The sequence below is a fragment of the Girardinichthys multiradiatus genome, chromosome 14 (assembly GCF_021462225.1).
Source record: "Girardinichthys multiradiatus isolate DD_20200921_A chromosome 14, DD_fGirMul_XY1, whole genome shotgun sequence".
Taxonomy (NCBI): Eukaryota; Metazoa; Chordata; class Actinopteri; order Cyprinodontiformes; family Goodeidae; genus Girardinichthys; species Girardinichthys multiradiatus.
In genome coordinates this window covers 29,488,047-29,507,976 of record NC_061807.1, presented here as the reverse complement: position 1 = coordinate 29,507,976, position 19,930 = coordinate 29,488,047, and the positions used below count along the sequence as shown (strand labels likewise).

The following is a 19,930-nucleotide window of genomic DNA, read 5'->3' as shown; positions in this document are numbered from 1 at the left end:
GTTCCTCATCCACTCTAGCTTCAGCTATGTCTCTTCCCGGCCCGTCTACAGCCGCACTCGCCTCTCTCCCGGAACCTCCTGCTGCCTCATCCTCTTCTACTCCAGCTGTTCCCGCTTCATTTATCTCACCGATGGACTTACTTCAACGTTCCATAACATCGCTCACTCATCACCACATGGATTTCTCCGCAGAACATGCTACGTCAGCTGTCCATCCGTCCTCTGCCCCACCCGACGCTCAGTCTGTCGCTCAGCCAGTTGCTCGGCCCCTCCTCTCAGCTTTCACACTGGCTAATGCCCAGCCGGGCTCATTGTTAGGTGAGACATATTTATGCCTTCCTTCCCCTTTTCTGCATTCTTTCTAAATTTTTTTTTTAACCTTTTTGTTTCACATTGAGGCAGACCTTACGTCCCCTTTCATGCCAACATATCACCCGGACTTTGTTCAAAAATCCTTGAGGGTCAAATGATTAATTTAGTGTCTCTCATTTTACCTTGTCCTGGATTAGATCATCGCATCGTGACATCACAGCAGTCGTTTAATCCTCCGACCCCCGCCTCTCCAAAGATCTCTTTTTTGGAGAATTTGTGGCAGCTTTTGGCATTTTTAGAGACGTTATTTGTTCTGTATTCCCTGACAGAAGAATCAAGCTAGACACATACTTGGCCCTTATCATACATCTGCAACTTATATACGGACGTTTTCTCTTTTATCAATACCACAAAACCTTCTCTGCTAAAGCCGCTTCCATTTTGACTCAGTCAGGAACTCGCCTAGACTGGTCCGTGCTCAACACGGATATCCTAATAATGCTGACACAAACTTCCCCATGCTTCTCCTGCGGCGAAGTCGGTCATCAAAGTTCTCTCTGCCCCTCACTCCTTTTCTCCTCTGGCTCAGCTACTCATCCTCTCCCTTCCACTTCCTCATCCTTTCAAGGCCATGATTGCACAGGAAGGAAAATACAGGTTTTCAATAATTCTCCTATTTGCAATAACTTCAATGAAGGTGTTCATTCCAATCATGCTCTTTTCTTCATATTTGCAGCTTTTGCAAAGATGCCCACTCGAAGTCCATCTGCCCCTGCCGTTCTTCCCTCAGGAGGACTCGTCGTGGTTCCAGGCATTAATTTCCCATTATCTTTCCACTCCTGTCATTATTCCCCAACTAGCTACCCTCCTTCAATTCCACCCAGACTGTACTTTTGTCAATTTCCTTATCACTGGTCTCTCCCTAGGCTTTTTCATTGGCGTCCCTCTCCTCCCCACTTCGTCTTTCATTTGCGCAAACCTGCAGTCAGCACTCAGTGAGCCAGAAGTTGTCGATCAGCTTCTTAAAAAAGAAATTTCCAAAGGCTATATGATAGGTCCTTTTAAATTCCCTCCTTTCCCTTTCTTCCGTATTAGCCCCTTAGGAGTAACTACCAGAAAATATTTAGGAAAAAAGCGCCTTATTATCGATCTTTCATCTCCTCACTCCAGTCCCCATTTCAGCATTAATTCCATTATTCCCAAGCCCCCATTTTCCCTGTATTATGTTTTGGTAGGTCACACCATATCACTTATAAAAACTGGGGGGTGTGGAGCCTGGCTTTCTAAAGCAGACATTACCGATGCGTTTAAAATCATGCCGGTGCACCCTTCTCAATGGCACCTCCTCGGCGTCAAATGGGATCGCCGTTTCTTTTTTGCAGTCAGGCTCACTTTCGGCTGCAGAAGTAGCCCCTGCCTCTTGAACAAGCTGTCTCAGGCTCTCTGCTGGATTCTCCTTAATGTTTGCAAACTCCCTTTCGTTCTTCATCTGCTAGATTACTTTCTTCTAATCGATCCCCCCTCCCCTCCCCTCACCCCAGCCCCTCTCTTCCTAAGCTTTCAGCAAGTCGGTGTTCCCCTGTCTGAAAAAAAAAAACTGCAGGTCCAGCCAACAAGCTCGAGTCTCTAGGCATCTCCCTAGATTCAGCCGCCGTGGTAAATTCTCTGCCTGAAGATAAGCTGTCCCGCATTTGCGAAGTTTCTCAGTCCTTTCTCTCCTCCCCAGTCATCTCCAAGCATCAACTTCTGTCCCTCCTGGGTCATCTGAATTTCCCATTGCGCATAATTCCCCAAGGTTGCTCCTTTATTTCTCGCCTTTTGGATCTGGCTATTTCCGTCCCCTCCCTGCTAGATTTGGTTTCTTTAGATGAAGGTTGCTGCTCTGACCTGTCTTTCTGGTCCTCTCTCCTGCAGAATTGGAATGGTATATATTTCCTCTATGATGACATCGTCACGTCAGCAGATTCCATTCAGTTTTTCATGAACGCAGCTCCGTCCGTGGGTTTTGGGGGATTTCTTCAGGGTGCATGGTTTACAGACATCTGGCCACCTTCCTTTCCACAATCCGAATCATCAGCTTTTTCAAGATAATCCCCTTCACCATCGAATGCTCCGTCTGGGGCAATCAATGGAGAAGAAAACGCATAACCGTTTCATGCGACAATACAGCCGTAGTAGAAGTAATAAATAAAGGCCGCTCGTCTTCTAAGTCAATCATGCCCTTCATGTGCTGCATCACTTGGCAAGTTGTAACTCACAATTTTATCATTACTACCCGCCATATTGCTGGTCATCATAACTCACTTACTGATGCTCTTTCTTGTTCTACATTCAAGGTCTTCCGTCGTCTTTGCCCTTCAGCCAAAGTTCATCAAACACAGATACCACCTCTCGAAGACCTGATACTCGGCTAAACTCATCCCTCATTCCTTTACTCCAATCAGCTAATTATTATTGTAATTCAGGCTTGGCTCCCTCCACTCTCAGGTCTTATTCCTTTGCTTGGCAAACTTTTTCAAAATTTTGCATCGCTCATGATACTCCTCTTTACCCTGTTTGCATTCCTACCATCTTAGCTTTTATTACTTATTGCTTCGATGTCCAGCATTTCAAACTCCCTTACATTAAGAGTTTATTAGCCGGCATAAATTTCTTTCCAAAAGGCCATCTATCCGAATCCTCTCCAAGCCTTTTTTCAAATCATTCCATCAAACTTTTTCTCAAAGGTCTTAAAAATCATAGCATTCCTGAGCCAGATTCCAGGAAACCTATCACTCTTTCCATCTTAAAAGATCTCCTCCTAGTGCTCCGTTCAGGCCCTTCTTCATCCTACCCAAAATTTCTTCTCTCCACCACCTGCCTTTTAGCTTTTTATGGCATCCTCAGAATAGGGGAATTTACTACCCCATAAAGCTCATTCGATCCTGCTAGAGACCTAACTATTTCTGACCTAAAGTTCTATCCCGATCATTTTAATATTCATCTTAAACATTCCAAAGGAAAATGTCCTTGCTTTATCTTCATTGCTCATTTAAACGGTCCATTCTGCCCCTTTCATGCCATGTTTAAATTTGTCATCAAACGCCACAAAGTCTTTTCAACCTTCTTGCCCCTCTTCCTTACACCTGCAGGAGTTCCCATGACTGCTACTTGGTTTCTTAACTATCTGAGACTAAGTTCAATGCAATAAGTTCAATGCAATCTTCCCCCAAGTCAGTTCTCAGGTCACTCATTTCGAATCAGGGCGGCCACTACAGCCGCCTCACATTGGGTGTTTCAATTGCTTCGCTCCAACAACTTGGCCGCTGGTCCTCCTCAGCGTTCTCTTCGTATGTCTGTCCAGACCTCCAATCTGTCTTATCCACTCAATGATTTATCAGTCTCTTATATTATTACATAATAAAAATAAAATTTGCCATGGCTTACAATCGGTTAACTGAAAACGCCCAAAACAAAGAAGAAAATAGTGCAAATGTCCCACAAGAGATGAAAACAAAAGAAAATTGTCCGTCTGGACCTCTTATAGGAAGGACAGCCCGTGTTGCAGGTGTACCGGTTATGTTGAGTCTGTCTGAATGGTCTGTGTATGTATATGTGTGTACTTGACTCTTCTCCTCTTCTGGTTCTGGATCCCTTCTTCAAGGTCCTTTTAGCTCGCCATCAAATTGGATCGGAATCTTGCCTGGTCCTCAAGATTATTTTCTTGTCCACTCAAAAGAACCTGACCTAAAGATAAGGTCATATATGTACATATCAATGAATTTCTATTCTTAGATGCATCATTAAAGATTCAAAATCAACATATCTATTGAATTTAACTTTGTTTATAAGTCTTCAGTCTATCAAAGCTCTGTTTTAGTTGTACAACATTCAACATTTCAAACAAATCAACCATGTGAATTAAATATTAAAGTACTCAAATTACCTGCTGTTTGTGTGAACGATGTTCTACTAGATTACAATTTCAAATAAATCTTATGAAAAGTTATCATAACCTGGATAATCAAATAATTTCAACCAAAATGAACACAAATACAAAACTGGTTTAGAGATATCAGAGAAGTGTGCTTAATTTCTTCCCTTGCACTACAGGCCTAATAATACAAGAGAGAAGCTGCACCAAAATTTTCCTCTAACCTGCTTTAATTTACAAAAGAAAAAAATTATTGGTTTCCCCATAAATTGAGCTTACAAAACACATTTAGCAACAACACAGCTACAACTCTTCTTAGCATACGTTACAATACTGCCTACTTACAGCTACACATTCAGTTTGCACTTATTTCACCATAGTTCTCTCATTAGCTTTTAATTCCAGCAGCCAAATCACACTAGTTGTAGCTAAACGAACGCGGTTCTCACCATTGCTCTGGATTTCAAACGGAGTTTGTTAGCTTCGGCTTCCCCACAGCTCCCAATATGGAAGGCAAACCAGCTGATGTAACTTGTCTCACTTTGCTGAATCACTATTTCCTGAACCCACAAGTAAACTAATTACTTCTGGCTTTCTCCTTACTATATTTACCGAAATTTTGTCTTCAGCATGTAGCTACCTTCTCCATCGTGTTTTAAGTCAGAAGAAAACCAAGTAGAATTGTGCCTTGACTTCACCCCACGCTTCTGAGCTGCTGAACATCGTATGATCACGTACACTGAACGATGCATTCAAGTGCAGTAGGACATTTAAAACCTAACCATTATGAATAAACTTAAAGGACATACAGGTCCTTCTCAAAATATTAGCATATTGTGATAAAGTTCATTATTTTCCATAATGTCATGATGAAAATTTAACATTAATATATTTTAGATTCATTGCACACTAACTGAAATATTTCAGGTCTTTTATTGTCTTAATACGGATGATTTTGGCAAACAGCTCATGAAAACCCAAAATTCCTATCTCACAAAATTAGCATATCATTAAAAGGGTCTCTAAACGAGCTATGAACCTAATCATCTGAATCAACGAGTTAACTCTAAACACCTGCAAAAGATTCCTGAGGCCTTTAAAACTCCCAGCCTGGTTCATCACTCAAAACCCCAATCATGGGTAAGACTGCCGACCTGACTGCTGTCCAGAAGGCCACTATTGACACCCTCAAGCAAGAGGATAAGACACAGAAAGACATTTCTGAACGAATAGGCTGTTCCCAGAGTGCTGTATCAAGGCACCTCAGTGGGAAGTCTGTGGGAAGGAAAAAGTGTGGCAGAAAACGCTGCACAACGAGAAGAGGTGACCAGACCCTGAGGAAGATTGTGGAGAAGGGCCGATTCCAGACCTTGGAGGACCTGCGGAAGCAGTGGACTGAGTCTGGAGTAGAAACATCCAGAGCCACCGTGCACAGGCGTGTGCAGGAAATAGGCTACAGGTGCCGCATTCCCCAGACCTGGGCTACAGAGAAGCAGCACTGGACTGTTGCTCAGTGGTCCAAAGTACTTTTTTCGGATGAAAGCAAATTCTGCATGTCATTCGGAAATCAAGGTGCCAGAGTCTGGAGGAAGACTGGGGAGAAGGAAATGCCAAAATGCCAGAAGTCCAGTGTCAAGTACCCACAGTCAGTGATGGTCTGGGGTGCCGTGTCAGCTGCTGGTGTTGGTCCACTGTGTTTTATCAAGGGCAGGGTCAATGCAGCTAGCTATCAGGAGATTTTGGAGCACTTCATGCTTCCATCTGCTGAAAAGCTTTATGGAGATGAAGATTTCATTTTTCAGCACGACCTGGCACCTGCTCACAGTGCCAAAACCACTGGTAAATGGTTTACTGACCATGGTATCACTGTGCTCAATTGGCCTGCCAACTCTCCTGACCTGAACCCCATAGAGAATCTGTGGGATATTGTGAAGAGAACATTGAGAGACTCAAGACCCAACACTCTGGATGAGCTAAAGGCCGCTATCGAAGCATCCTGGGCCTCCATAAGACCTCAGCAGTGCCACAGGCTGATTGCCTCCATGCCACGCCGCATTGACGCAGTCATTTCTGCAAAAGGATTCCCGACCAAGTATTGAGTGCATAACTGTACATGATTATTTGAAGGTTGACGTTTTTTGTATTAAAAACACTTTTATTTTATTGGTCGGATGAAATATGCTAATTTTGTGAGATAGGAATTTTGGGTTTTCATGAGCTGTATGCCAAAATCATCCATATTAAGACAATAAAAGACCTGAAATATTTCAGTTAGTGTGCAATGAATCTAAAATATATTAATGTTAAATTTTCATCATGACATTATGGAAAATAATGAACTTTATCACAATATGCTAATATTTTGAGAAGGACCTGTACATTCCTATTAATTCTATTTTTCCTTTCATTAGTTAGTTTTTGTTTTTTTGTCACCTGGGCTACATATGCCATGTCAGGCATTCATCTAGCCACCTTGATGCATGTCAGGTGCAGCCCATCTTCACCCGACCTGGCATCGGCCATCCACGCATCTTCAATCATAACTCAGGTAAGCCCATTTGAGACTAATCCATTAAATAAATTTGGTCTGAGTTTTTACTCCCCGCTCATCTCAGATCATCCATAGCTAATCTCCTTTTTCCTTCAGTTCAGCCTCAGCCTGGCCTCAGTCCTTTTGGGGGAAGACGTACCTAATCATAATCATAATCATAAGATGTTTATTCAAACTCATTTTCATCCTCAGCGTTCACGTCTCCCTCAGGGGTCCGCGCACCAAAGGAATAATCTTTCATTAATAAACTCTTTAACCATTTTCTTGTTGTTTCTCCATTATGTGAGTCTTTTCAGGTTGAAATGGAGTTTAAACGAAAATTCAACATGGAAGACTCACCACACCGTCTCGTCCAATCTCTCCTCACTGGCTGCTCCAATCAACGGCAGATCCACACTCCTCGGTCAATCAACTCCCAGGGCATCACTTTTAAAGACCCTCTGCATGGAAGACACTGCTCTTCTGCTGAGCTTCAACCCTCCTCCACCCCTTCTCCACCATAGGCTCCCAATTCCTTCCATACCAAGACCTACAAGGCCTACACCGCCACCAGGATCGGATCCCAGGAGGGGAAGATGTACCTAATCATAATCATAATCATAAGATGTTTATTCAAACTCATTTTCATCCTCAGCGTTCACATCTCCCTCAGGGGTCCGAGCGCCAAAGAACTAATCTTTCATTAATAAACTCTTCAACCGTTTTCTTGTTGTTTCTCCATTATGTGAGTCTTTCCAGGTTGAATTACTACCTGAATAAAATAGGCATATGGCACTGATGACTATCTTTGCCATCAGAAATAACATATTGTATCTGGGAAGAATTGAGCAAAAGATGGATTTTTTTTCAAGGAAAATAAAAACCCTATAGTACAGAAAAATTTTAAAACATCCTTTTTATAGGTCGCAGAAAAAAAAAAAAAAACACATAAGGACACCAGGAAACAACAACCTGCAAGGACAAGGTGATATTAGCCTGTAAATGAAATGTGTATAAAGGACTTTGGCCACAGGGCACATTTCTTCCGCTCTATTAGACTACTTTATGTCCAAATTCAGTTGGGGACATTACAAGTCACAATGTCACTGTTTTTGTTCACTTATGTTGCAATTGCTCTTGACACGATTCAGCTAAGGTACTTCAGGGAGTCATCAAAGCAATCTCAGCCTCCCCATAAAGGTAGGGGATTTGGTTTCTCTCGGTGCACCTTCTTAAGTACCCCGAGCCTTATGGGCACATTATTTTATCCTCACTTCAGTGTCTTTGGTGCATGATGGAGAGGGGACTTAACACCCACATGGCTCCTTAACAGGCTCATTTTGTGCTCACTTTGAAGGATTTTGTCTTGTTTTTCATGACTGCTTAGACATTTATTTATTCTATAAAATCACCTTCACCTTGCAAAGTTTCATACATCATGTAATTATGAATTTATAAAAACCTAATTACTTAAGAAGCTATTCTAAACAAAATAATAGTTTACACTAGATTTACATTGACTGTAGAATACCTTTTTTGATATTGTTGACAAATTTACAATTCCATTTGCAAATCTACAATTTCTTTAGGTGTCAATTTGTAAGTCAATGGTTGTCTGACTCAGATGTCTCTGGCCCTGTGATGGAGTGGTGACCTTTCCAGGATGTACACTGCCTCCTTCCTGTTGACTGCTGGGATAGGCTCCCTGGATTAAAATTAACCGACCAAGAGATGTTAACATGAACTTTTACTGACATACATTGTTATTGTGGATACATTAAAGCTTTAGAGAGAGATAAAGATAAGATTATAGTGAATCTAATCAAACTGAAATGAAGTTCAGCTGTCCTCCTAGGGTTTTTTGGAAATTTGCCAAATTTGATTCTTTGTCGAAAACCATAGCTCATGGAGAAGTATTAAAGATTAAAAGGATGCCATATAAAGGTATGTGTCAGGAGAAGAAAATAAACAAACAAAAAAAGGATACATAGCATTATAGGTATAGCTGCACAGTAGAAACACCTAACAATAATTCGGGAAAAATATGGGACTACAGTGACATTTCCAAAACCGGACATTTCTCTATAATTGATAAAAAAACAAGACTGAAAGAGGTGATTGAGGCTGCTGAGAGCCTGACAGCAACCTTGAAGGAGCTGCAGGATTTTCTCACAAGCACAGGCTGTGTTCTTTATGTATGGTATTCTTTGTATGTCTGGAGTAAGAACTAGGGTTGAACACAGAATTATTTTCTTTCAAAGAAAACGTCCAGTCCTGCCTAAAATATTCTAAAATCCTGTATGTTATTTTTAACATTGGACCAAGAATGTAAATTTGAAACCAAATTTACATTCTTGGTCCAAAGAGCTGTTTGAATATTGTGGTTGCAGCATCATATGTTGGAATATGTTTTCTTTATATGGAACTGGGGTTTTTAATCAAGTCATTTAGTGACCAGTTTTCCATACCAGTTAGCTTGGATCCACAACCTTCGGGTCAGCTGGAAAGCTGAGGCTTTTTGGCATCCAGTAAGTCTACCACACATAGAAATTAACAACAGAATGTATTCATGAGAGGGAAATTATTGATTTGAAATGGCCCAGCCAGAGTTCATAACTAAATCTGTCTGTCAAAAAAAGAGATGTTCTCACAATCGGGTAGATTTGGAGAGCTTTTGCAAAGAAGAGTGGACAAATATTACAAAGTCAAAATGTAGGATGCTGATAGACATCTGCCAAAGTAAATGGGCAGCAAAACAGCATCCTGCCCTTCCACTGCTAATATTATAAAAGAAAGATGCCATGGCTGCATAAGAAGGGGCAATAAAAGCTGTTTCTATGAATACCAGATGTGTGACTTGGGCTCTATTGGAAGCAAAGTACTTTTGACACTCATGGCTCAGTTCTTTTCATGGTTTACCTATTGATGCAGGCGCAACATTGCTGTCAGGCATTTCTCGCCCCTGGTACCTTCAGCTGTCAGGTGTTGTTTTAAAATGAGCATAAGGGATTTGTGTTTTGATGACCGACTCTTGAACATCCACTTGACCGACACAGAACAACCGGAAGCCTCTCAGAATACCAATGGCAGAAAGTTAGCCTCTTGAAACTAAAAGCAGAGACCAGAAAGTGCTAGGACAAAATGTGCATATTGTCATGATCTGTGGTCACCATGTGCTTGGTTGGGTTTTGTGTCATTTTTTTCTTATTTTTGCAGCACCTTTGTCATTATTCCAAAGTAGCCAGACAAGAAGCAGGGTTGGGATTCGTACCCAGGATGGCAGAACTGAAGCCTCTTTATTTGGGCCACATTCTCTAACACTACGCCATGCACCCCGCAGGGTTTTGGGTCATTTAGTTAAGTTCCGCTAAGTCTTTTTTGTGGTTGTGGTACCACCTTTTGTTGTCCGATGAGCTAACCCCTCCCTCCTACTTCCCTATGTCTAAAGGGATTGCTCAATCCAGCTCTCCATCCAACAGATCCGGACTTCAATAAACCTGAAAGATCTTATTAAGCAGGTTTACTGAAAGTTCTGTTTAAGCTGGTGTCGGGAAATTACTCACCTAGCCTCTTTTTTTGTAATCTTCCCCTGCCTGGGCTCTTAACCTTTTCCTGAATTTGGTATTGTGGATCTTGAAGTTGTGAATTTGGAACTACATAGCAAAACAACTGCTACAACTTTTATATTTTCTTCTAGGGTGAACTAAATGTAACCTGAGTTTGATTTATTTTCAAGTAAAGTCTAGCCAGTATGTTTAAGAGAAACTGATTGTGATTGTGTGCAGATGTAAGTCTCAGTCTAATATGGTTAAATCAATCCAACATTTATGCTTAAAAATCTAAAATGTTTTCATGCAGAGGATGAAATTACAGCTTATGTCCTTCTTGCACCTTCAATAAAAGAATGTTCCATTCTTCCAGGTGTGATGTGTGAAGTGTGATGATTTTCTCTCTCTTGTGTATCTCCCCGTGTACCACAGCCCAATTAGGCTTGTGCAGAGCAGTGCAAGCCATGAGCAGTGCGATGGCTCAGAATGCCCAAGATGTGTTATTATCTTGTATTAGTGCACCACCTGGTTTGCCGTAATGATTAGATAATTGGCTCAGTGCGTGTCTTGAAATAATAAAGAAACAAGACATTTCAGTCTGATTAAGGAAAGAAAGTAGAATAAAAGAGAGTGAGAGAACGGCCACCAGGATCTGCACGAAGCACACTTTCTGGATTACAAACAGTATCTCCTAACCAAAAAAAATGTGAATATTAAATACTGCAGAAAACAATGTTATATGATAAAATGATCTCTTTAATCATCATAGTACGGCTATATAAAGGCTCCACATGATAAGGCGCAGTCAACATACAATATTCACTCACTTGGTGCAGAGCGCTCCATATACAGGCGTTGGACAATGAAACTGTCGTTTTAGTGTGGGAGGTTTCATGGCTAAATTGGACCAGCCTGGTAGCCAGTCTTCATTGATTGCACATTGCACCAGTAAGAGCAGAGTGTGAAGGTTCAATTAGCAGGGTAAGAGCACAGTTTTGCTCAAAATATTGAAATGCACACAACATTATGGGAGACAAACCAGAGTTCAAAAGAGGACACATTGTTGGTGCACGTCTTGCTGGCGCATATGTGACCAAGACAGCAAGTCTTTGTGATGTATCAAGAGCCACGGTATCCAGGGTAATGTCAGCATACCACCAAGAAGGACGAACCACATCCAACAGGATTAACTGTGGACGCAAGAGGAAGCTGTCTGAAAGGGATGTTCTGGTGCTAACCCGGATTGTATCCAAAAAACATAAAACCATGGCTGCCCAAATCACGGCAGAATTAAATGTGCACCTCAACTCTCCTGTTTCCACCAGAACTGTCCGTCAGGAGCTCCACAGGGTCAATATACACGGCCGGGCTGCTATAGCCAAACCTTTGGTCACTTATACCAATGCCAAACGTCGGTTTCAATCGTGCAAGGAGAGCAGATCTTGGGCTGTGGACAATGTGAAACATGTATTGTTCTCTGATGAGTCTACCTTTACTGTTTTACCCACATCCGGGAGAGTTACGGTGTGGAGAAGCCCCAAAGAAGCGTACCACCCAGACTGCTGCATGCCCAGAGTGAAGCATGGGGGTGGATCAGTGATGGTTTGAGCTGCCATATCATGGCATTCCCTTGGCCCAATACTTGTGCTAGATGGGCGCGTCACTGCCAAGGACTACCGACCCATTCTTGAGGACCATGTGCATGCAATGGTTCAAACATTGTATCCTGAAGGCAGTGCCGTGTATCAGGATGACAATGCACCAATACACACAGCAAGACTCGTGAAAGATTGGTTTGATGAGCATGAAAGTGAAGTTGAACATCTCCCATGGCCTGCAAAGTCACCAGATCTAAATATTATTGAGCCACTTTGGGGTGTTTTGGAGGAGCGAGTCAGGAAACGTTTTCCTCCACCAGTATCACGTAGTGACCTGTCCACTATCCTGCAAGAAGAATGGCTTAAAATCCCTCTGACCACTGTGCATGACTTGTATATGTCATTCCCAAGACGAATTGACGCTGTATTGGCCACAAAAGGAAGCCCTACACCATACTAATAAATTATCATGGTCTAAAACCAGGTGTTTCAGTTTCATTGTCTAACCCCTGTAGGGTTTAGAAGCTTTTCTCTTCTCTGAGTTGGAGGAGTGAAATTATAAAACAATGTCCTAAAACATCAGTTGTGAAGTCTAAATATGTTCCAAGGTGTGTTGGAAGTTAAAAAGCAAGGTGTGTTATCAAGTGAATGAGTGAATATGTCATGATCTGCCTATTTTAGGAGCTTTAGTTTCCTTATTTTCTCGTGAAGTTTCTCTTTACTGTTATTTCTTATAGTAATGTATATTTATATTTTGTTAGATTTCCGCCCTGTTGTTTATGTTCAATCGCTGTTATTTTAGTTCATTCATTGATGTGAATGACCCACCCCCCCACCTTGTTCTTTGGTCTATTCTCCACTGGTTGTCATTGCTCACCACTGGTTCCTTCCTGTTTACTACCTGCTCCATGCCTGTCACCCTGCCTGCCTTCCAAGTCCTGCATTAGCCTATGAGTCTGCCAATTTGTTGAAGGAGTAGGGTAAACTTTCCTTAGACTGATGACAGAGACTGCTAGATAGCTAAAATAAATGTTTCACTAAACCAAAGGAGGTAACACTCACTATTACAGGGTAGGGTGTCCTAACTTTATCATCAGCTAGAAAATGCATTTTTTGTTTAATGAATAAAACAATTCTTGTTAAGTGCTATTCAAATTTTTTTATTTCCAAAGAACACAAAAAAATTTGATTAGCTATCAATCTGAGTATTTCTCAATAAAGATTATCCTTGCAGGGTTAATGCAAGTAATTCGTGTTAAGTTGTCAGATGAAAAAGAAGTGCTCATGCATAATTGCTTGGGATTACATGCTGTTATTTTAAAATCATAAACGGGGGTTGTGGCACATGGGATAGTGGTAGAACATGCATCCCATATACGGAGGTATCAGCCCTCAGTGCAGCAATACCGGGTTCCAGTCTCGACCATGGAGACCTGTGTTGCATGCCTTTTAATCCACCCTACTTCCTGTCTGCCTATTTTGAAAAACATAAAATAAAGACCACTAGTGGTGCTTTATTTTTGACTTTTCTTCCATCTCTCCCCAGTGCATCCAGACTGACCTGACTGGGCTAACTCCCAGCCAAGCCAGACACTGCAGGGCAACAGAGCCATGAATGCTATGTTGAGATAGTTAATTAGTTTGAGCTGTGCTGTGTAAATAAAAACAATCTGTTGAAAAAAAATTTGTATTCTGAAAATAATTCAAAATTTAAATGACTGATAATTTTGTGCATAGTTTGTGCGGCATACAGTGCGGCAGGTCACTTGGTTTTCCTTGCTTCTGCTCCTGCATTGAAATTACTTCTGTTGTAAGACATGGTCAATTTATCATGCAATTTCCATGTTACAACAGCACGGCTCTTTGAAAATCTGGCGCTTTTTGATCTGGAGGTAACTTACATAAATATACATCAATATATTTGCATTGTCCCATAAATACATGTGGGATCCCTCCTTTAAATGTGGGTACAGAGGGACAACTTTAGTTTGTCAGCCAATTTTAGGAATGGATCTTCCTTTGCATTCAGTTTGAGAGCTGTAGTTAGACAGCTGTGCAAACTCAGGTTTGCAAGTGATGAATGTGAGAATTTTTTTTTATTAATTTGACCACTCAGCTTATAGACTTATAGACTGCAGTTAAACACAAGACAAATAAAATGTGTGTATTTTGACATGTTAATATTTCAGTTATTAACACTTGTCTGACATAACGTGGGTTTTTGAGCATTTTGGATGTTATTTTATTTTGTTTATATTTATTAACCATCTAAATGAAGATTAGAAATGAAATATTTTCTCAATCATCTTTTAAAATGTCAATATAAAATCCAGAACATGTCTATAATGTGTAATGCACAAAAATGCTTTAGAAGATATAGTTGATGATTTCCATATAATAAATGTTCCAGTTAACATAAATCTTCTTCCACAGCCATAACCTCTAACTGCAAATGTAATCTTCAAAGATAATTAATAAGCCCATCATTAACATTTAATGATGGACTTTGATTACACAGTAATCAAAGCAAAAGGTGTCTACTTTGAAGAACCTAGAATATAAGACATATTTTCAATTGTTTCACACTTTTTTGTTCAGTATATAATTCCACATGTGTTAATTCATAGTTTTGATGCCTTCAGTGTGAAGCTACAATATTCATAGTCATGAAAATAAAGACAACTCTTGGAATGAGAAGGTGTGTCCAAACCTTTGGTCTGTACTGTATATACAATTTACTTTACAATAGAAAATAATGTGAGATCAGTCCAAGTATGCATGGTGTTGTTCTGAAACTCTGACTGTCAAGTGTTCTCTCTCTCTTGTGTGGTTGCTGTGCCTGTAACCCCCAAGCCTCCCCTTCCTGTTCAGTGCCTCTGTTCAAGCATGGATTTACCAGAATAAAATGTAGGAAAAAAAGCAAAAAAGTGGCTCACAGAACTTCACCTCACAAAACTGTTTCATTCACCACCGATGCCACATGTGCTGTTGTATATTAGAAGTCTTATTCAACCATTTATGTTTCCAGGAAGACAAGAGGATTTTATTTTTCAGTGGCTACTCTATGGGGTAAGAACGCTGTCAAAAACAATGTGTATGTAAAGAAGGAAATGTGTGCATATTAGTCAATAGTTGTGCATAAGTAAAATCCAAAAGAGGTATTGTATATTTTCTCTGTAAGAATACAAAATAAAATGTTACAGCTTCAAGAAATTACAAACATAAAGTTCAAGTTTACAGTTGTGGTTTATTCTTTATGAATACAATATGCTATAACAGTTTGTGAATACGATTTCTTTTCTTTGAGAATACGAATTTACATCAGCGACTTGGTGTCACGTGATCTCAGGCTGGTTAGTGGAGCACAGAGTTAGTCGATTCGCATTGCGCATGTGCTGTCACATTCCTCACCGCCAGTAAACGTAGTGCCGGGATTGGATGATGGAAAAAGGTAATGGGAGATAATTCAGACTAAAAGGAATATTAGGAACTTTTAGCTTGTTGGCCTCTACATCTGCATTACTTCATCTTTAAGCTTATGGTAAGTGCAGCGTGAGTTGATTTGGTCAGATTTTATATGCAACCCCCAGAGACCTTGGTAGGGGGTCTGCTCTGCCTCAGCTACACTAAATAGTTGTTGGGTGGGGGTTTGGTGGGGTTGCCTATCACTGAAGCAAACAGTAAGGGTGAGATATCTAATTGTGGATGTCGCTGTGGGGAGTCTCCAGGCAGAAGAGATAACATGAGCGTGCCACCAGGGCCTTATCAATGAGCGATGACCTTGGCTGTGTCCTTTTGCACGTGCACTCACACAGGAGATGCATAACGTTGCACGAGTTCCCCGAGCAGAGAGACCAGAGAGAGAGACATAATTTCAAGGTATTCAAAGAGATAAGTAGGGGTGGTTTGGTGGTAAAGGGGATTCGTTCCATCTTTAGGTGCAGAGGGAGAATGGTGGTTAAATTGTCCATTAGCTCTTCCTGAAAATGGGCTGACCATATTTAGCTGTTCCAGAGCAATTACTGTGACTTAATAGTTGGAAAAATGTAACAGATGATAGAGAAAATTGAACGGACTGAAAAGTATGACCCAAACAGAATATGAAGATTTCTCCGCAACACCTGGAGAGACTAAATTCAACTTTTCTGCACTCCTGCAGACTCCAAGTACACAACAAAATGTATTTAAAGGCTAAAAAAGTGGATTTTGCATGATACGTCCCCTTTAAAGAACATTACTAAACAAACCGCATCATGGAGATCAAGGAACAAAGCCGGCAGAAAGTTGTGGCAACATTTAGAGATTAGATGGAAAGGGTTAGGTTATAAAACAATATGGCAAATTGATGTTAAAAAACATTTTGCATCTAATCTGAATGAGCTTTAGATCTTGTCAGTTTCTAAGTTTCAAAGTTGGTACAGACATACCTTACACATGTTTGCACTTGTAACTGGAACAAAATGTGGTCCTGCACAGTATTGATGCACAGGGACTGAATACAACTGCACACAATGCCTGTAGACTGCTGGAGATAGGCACCAGCTCCCCCCGCATGGAAGAAGTAGGGGGTGGATGGGTGGGTGGATGGATGGATGGATGGATGGATGGATGGATGGATGGATGGATGGATGCTTTTCTATTCAACTCACACTTACGGCCTATTTTGTGTTTTTTGCCTCATAAAATTCCAAGAAACTACACTGAGGTTTGTGTTTATAACATGACAGAATGTGAACCTGTCCAACAGGTATAAATACTTTTGTAAGAAACTATGTTTGAAGTAAATGGATACAGAAATTAATTGTAGAAAAAAAAAAAAAAAAGCAAATCTTGAGTCAATACAGCCCATGGTGCAATTTTGTTTCATCTGCATATAGATGACAGCATACAATAATAACTTCCAGTGGAGGCAGTTTACACCATCAGTCTTGTTTCCCTCCATTTTCTCTGTGATTAACAGTACAGCGCTCTAACCGCATGAGCAAACTCAACAAATGAGAGAAGCTGTCTGGAAAAATATTGTGCTGTCTGTTGATTTTTCTGTTATGCCGGCTGCCAATGATGTCTGGCATCCATCGAGAGCACAATGTTTGCTTTGATGAGTTAAGATCTTACAGGTTGGAACATTAAAGCAGGAAATAAATATAAATTTATATGGCTGAGTTGTTTTTGTCATTTAGTTATGCAACACGTTGTGCAGCTGTGTTTCATTTCACTAATGGTTCATGTGGAGATTAAACCTGCGTGTAAATATTTAACGTGTTAAATTAGTTTAAATATTTTCTGTTTATCTGCTGTGTCGCTGTTACACTTCTCATCAATATCGTCTCTTATGTTTCTGTCATACAAGTGCTGCTTTTCTGTAAACCAACATCATCTGTACACGTTTGTCTCAGGAGAAGGCTTGTCAATAGCCAATAAAAATCGTGACAGGATATGCATTTTTACTAAGGCGACAATATGTATCCGCGTGTGTTGAAACAAAGAGATGTTAGAAAAATATTACAGTTCCTGGCAGGCCCACTAAGATCATTTCAAAGCCACATTTCATGCAGTTACAAAGCAACACAAACAATGGCTGGCTTAGAAAAACATTTGACACCACTGTCTCATGCAAAAAAGTCGCAGGTGTAAAAACACAAACTGCTTGAAAAGTTGTCTATATATTGGCAATTTTTCTTTAATTTGACCCCCTGATTAGCTTTTGGAAGACTCAGATAGGCGACGTCATGAGTTTGATTTTGCCCTAGATTTCTTCCTGTTAAATGGGAGTCTTTCCTCCTCATTGTCGCTCAAAACCTAGGAAGAGCTCAAGTTATGGAATTATCAAAGCAAAATTCCACTAAATCTGCTGCCTTCCCAAAATGAATAACTTTCAACAAACCCCCCCTTAAGTATATACTGAATCTGATCAGATTGCCTTACATCTGTACTGAACTGGCTTGTATGAAATACAGTTTTAACATGCCTTTATGTGCCTTTGTATGCAGTGTTTATTAGAAACACCTGAACAGTCAAAGCAGAGTCCAGGCAGGCCAGATCAGTGATTAATAATACATCCTTTAACAGCATGGATAACTTGCAATGGTCAGATACAGTGCGCGTGGGGGTTGGGTATGGGGGGGTTCTAGGGAAGGAGCTTGTCATGATTTTTACTCACAGTGTTGTTGCAACTCTGCTGTGGCAGTTTTTCTTCTAACCCAGTTTCTAACAGAGCGTGTTCCACCTTGGAGCAAGCATAGATGTACTATTCAAATGGGGATAAAGTAGGCTGACAGTTGCTTTCCCCCAGCCGATATGTCCTGCTTCAAAAACTAAACATCTCTCCCTCCTTGCACCCAGAGAATAAATAAAGAAAAGAAATCGACAACGTGCATAAAAAGAAGAAATACTAGTGTGGCTTCATCCTCCGGAGGATAACAAGAATAATGCCTTCATTTGCTGCAGGGGCTTCCACTCCGCACCGAGCATAGACGGGGCTTTTATGGCTGTAGTATTTCTGATTGGCATCCTAGGACAGCCATTTGAATTATTTAACAGGGCTTCTATTCCCTTAGTGGAGCAAGAAAAAGAAATATGTTTGTGTTTGCGTGTTTGTGTTATTGGCTCTTTCTATGGTGCCTTGCTCCTCATTGTCTTTTCTTTGGCTTTCTCCCAGACGTAACTCGACTGGAGCAAGGTTGTTAGCTAAAAGGCAAAACAAGGCCCTCATAGTTACAGATTAAAAGTAAAATTAATCAAACGTTGCCCACTCTCAATCTTTTATCCAACAGGTGTAGCGGGGTTGAATCGGTCTTATCCGAAATCCCAGCACAGAACACAGAGAGGATATTGAAAGAATCCGGCCCTCAGGCTCTCACCGCCCTCATCCATTTGGTGCTGAGGAAAAAGGAAAGGAAAGGAAAGAGAGTGATGAGTTGGTTTCTCTGGTGTATCTATCTCTCTCAAGAGCATCATGTGGCAATTTGCTATTGGTTTCAGCTCCCCCTTCTTCTTTAACATTCTTCAACAGACCTGCTACCTGATTCTATTCTCTGTCTTTCTTTGAAATTTTTCAAATAATCTACAAGAGAACAAACACCAGATTAGGTCATTTGGACCCTTCAGAGTTTATTTTAAAGGCACTTAGGATCTGTTAAATGCGACTGTAAAGCTGGAGAGAACTGACTTGACCATGCCGTTGATGCCTTCAAACCAATATCCTCATTTTCGCATTCTGTCTTTATCACTGTCGATCGCCTCCAGCTTGTCTGACCTTGGAGAGTAGATAAAACAGCAGACAGATAAGGAAGAAGGTACGAGCAGAGGCCCAGACAGAGTAAAATAGCAAATATGAGCTTACAATCAGATGCATTCTCTAAACTCTGGTCTGTTTAAAAAGAAACCAATTTACATTGCCAGGGATATCCTCTGGGAAGCTCTGTGATAGATGAATAAGCGTGCTCTACTACTGGTTGGGAAGGAAGTCTGGGATGACCCGCTTTTGCAAATTTGGCCCCAGGGAGAAGGAAGAGGAAGTTAAATGAAGCTTTTGCAGAAGTGATATAAATGTTCTGCATCTGTAGTGACATTAGAGTGGTAAATTTATTAATATGTCATATTTGGTCTTACTATTTGAACCTATTGCACTCAATATTCTCACTTTATCAATATTGTCATGCACATTCACCAACCTAAAACAGCTTAAGGCTTAGCATTTTTAATAATTTTCAAGAGTCATATATTTTGTGACGTTGTGTCAAGTTTAAACAACCAAAAATACTTATAACATCACAAAAAGAAGAGAGAGACAAAGCTCCATTTATGACCTTTGCCTGCAGACAAACTCATCACATCCTTTACTCACACAAACATCATGAAAGGTTATAAAAATCAAATAGTCAAGTTAAAGATAGGAGAAAATATAAGATAAATCTATATAAAATTATTCCAACACGTTCCATATAAGGTTTTGCATAACTTCAGGCTTTGACTTGAAAAAGACATGTTTGGGTGTGGGGTAGTCATAGATCATGACTATCAGGTAGTT

The 19,930-nt window shown here is 40.6% G+C and overlaps 1 pseudogene; it reads left to right on the top strand.

The window, feature by feature from the left end:
- The first annotated feature begins 1,360 nt into the window (after positions 1 to 1,360).
- Positions 1,361 to 19,930, top strand: part of LOC124880324 — a 147,020-nt pseudogene continuing 128,450 nt past the window's right edge.